Below are 2,493 nucleotides of genomic sequence, written 5' to 3' on the forward strand. Positions count from 1 at the left end.
CACAGGCAGGAAGCAGCGGGGGGCCCGGCTCCGACAGACATGGGGGAGGCCTCCTCAGGTGAGGGGCCCCCGCCCAGGCCCGGGGGAGCCCTGAGCCTGGGGGCAGGAGGGGTGTAGCTCAGTCTGCAGGGCGGGCTCGGTGACCGAGGCTGGGAGTGGAGACCCGGACGTTGAGAGGAAGGCAGGGGTCTGAGCCTCCTCTGGTGTCCCGGAGGTCCACGGCGGGGGGGTCCCTCTCTCCAGCTTCTGCCTCACTGAGGTGCCTGGGGTGCTGGGGACTGTTGGAGGGGGTGAGGATGTGGGGGCCTCAAGCACCCCCAGAACCCCTGGGGCCTCACGGGGGTGCTGGCGGGAGGGCCGAATGGCCGAATCAGGCCCCGGAGGTCATGGAGGACGAGCCGAGAGAGAAGGAGCCTGGGTTAAGAGTGGACCCTTCCCTCTTGCCACACAACTGTCACTTGAGGAGTGGGCAGGGAAAGGCGGTGCCCTGACTTCAGGGACCTTGGGACAGGGCAGGGTGGCGGCCCCTGCTCTGGTGTTAGAGAGCTTCTTCAGGCCCCACCCGCGGCCCGGGGCCAGCTTGCTGGGCTGGAGGCCCCCCGCCCCCCACTGGAGCAGGTCGCCTGCCTGTGGGCCCCGTGCTGCCTACCTGCCAAGACTCGCTGCATGGTGGGGGGGAAGGGGCCCAGGGGGGGGCTCCGGCTCCCAGCCTGCCCCTGCCCCGGGCCCTGGGAGCTCACAGGTCAGTGGGGACCAAGGCTCTGGTCCAGCTCTGTAGACAAGCACATTCCAGGCACAGCCGCAGGGGCCCCTCATGCCTCAGGGGCCAAGGGCGGGGCCAGGACCGAGAGGGGCACAGGCGGAGGATGGGGAGACAGGGGGGCCCTTTCAGACCCCCAGGTGCCACTGGGGTCCAGGGCCCAGAGGTGGTCCCAGCACAAAACCAGGATGCTGGAGGAGGTAGGTGTCGGTGAGCTAGGACACGCCCCCAAACAAGAGACCGTCTCTCCAGGTGACCCAGCAGGTCCCCGGTGGAGGGGTTGCTGGCTTGGGGTTGTGTGTGGGGCCGTCCCAGGAGCCCTAGCCACATCTGCCTCCCACCACCATCCCGTCCCCAGCTGGCTGGCCACGTGTCACAACACCTGCTGACCCTCTCTTCCGGGGCACAGGGCGGGGGGCTCCCCGGAAGGCACGGCCTGGTGGAGCCCCACCCACGCCCGCATGTGTCTGCAGCCTCCTCCCAAACCCTCACTCTATCCCTTGATTTAACCGGGATGTCCTGGGGTCCGGCCTCCCCTGTGCTCTCAAAGCCCCAGCAAAGCCTCTACTCCAGGGGCACGCCGGTGGGCACGGCTCCTGACCCCAGCCCGATGGGGGTGCTGTGCCCACTGGCAGCTCCGGGCCAACCCAGGGGTGAGTAGGGGTTGGCTTGGGCACTGGACGGGAGCGGCCAGGAGGATGCTCAGGGGGTCCTGCGGGCCTGGCAGGAAGGGGGCGTCCAGGAGGTCGAGCCCAGCCCCCAGGCATCTCCCAGGCTGTTTGGCTGCCATTATTAGGCGCCGACTGTGTGCCAGATGTGGGCCCAGACCCTACACATCTTAGCTCCATCAGCCCCTCCCCCACTCTCTTGAGGGGCACCTTTATGGTTCCCATTTCACAGACACGCGGTGGCAGGTGTGAGGGCCTGGCTGGCTGCTCCTCTCCCAGCCCCCGCCCCCAGACCAGGCGACCCTCGGGTGGGTCCCCCGCGGGGCCTCGGAGCCCGGCGCCCGTGAGGTGCCATCCACCGGGCTCCAGGGGGCACACCCCTGGGGGGGAGGGGACCCGGGGGGGCGGGAGCAGGCGGGGCCCCCTGGCAGATGCTCCCAGCACCCATCGGACACTGAGGGGCTCAATAAGGGGGCCCAATTTGGAGACAAAGGCCGGGAGCTGCGGACAAATATTTGCGGGTATTGTGGGCGGCGAGAGCCGGGCAGCCGCGCACGAGGCCCACAAAGGGGTGGGGGAGGGGCCGCCGGTGGGCCTGGGCTGCACATGCCATCGTTGCCCGGGCGACGGCCTCTCCCGGAGAGGTCTGCTGGGCCATTGTCCAGGGCACACAGGACGTGTCACACACCAGATGGCCGTGTGCTGTCTAAGTCAGTTATCGGGGGACAGAGTGAAGGAATGCGGTCCGCACGGCAGGCCGGGGCGCCATCTGTTCCCTGAGATCGCGGGCACCGGGCGGGCATTGAGCGCCCGGCTGGCCGGGCCCAGCCTCCACTGCGGGCTTTAATTAGCTAATTCCATAATTGGGCTTTATTTCAGGTAAATTGCATTTCACACCCGAGAGGGCCGCAATGGCCCGTCCAGGAGTGAGCACTTTGTGCTCAGTCGATAATACGGAAAACAAAGCCGGGCTGGGTGCAGGGGCCTTGCCCTGCCCAGATGGGCGGCCCCGCTGCGGTGCACTGAGGGCTGGGGGCTGGGGGGCCGGGATGCTGGGGCCAGGGT

This window comes from Suricata suricatta, chromosome 11, assembly GCF_006229205.1.
Source record: "Suricata suricatta isolate VVHF042 chromosome 11, meerkat_22Aug2017_6uvM2_HiC, whole genome shotgun sequence".
Classification (NCBI taxonomy): Eukaryota; Metazoa; Chordata; class Mammalia; order Carnivora; family Herpestidae; genus Suricata; species Suricata suricatta.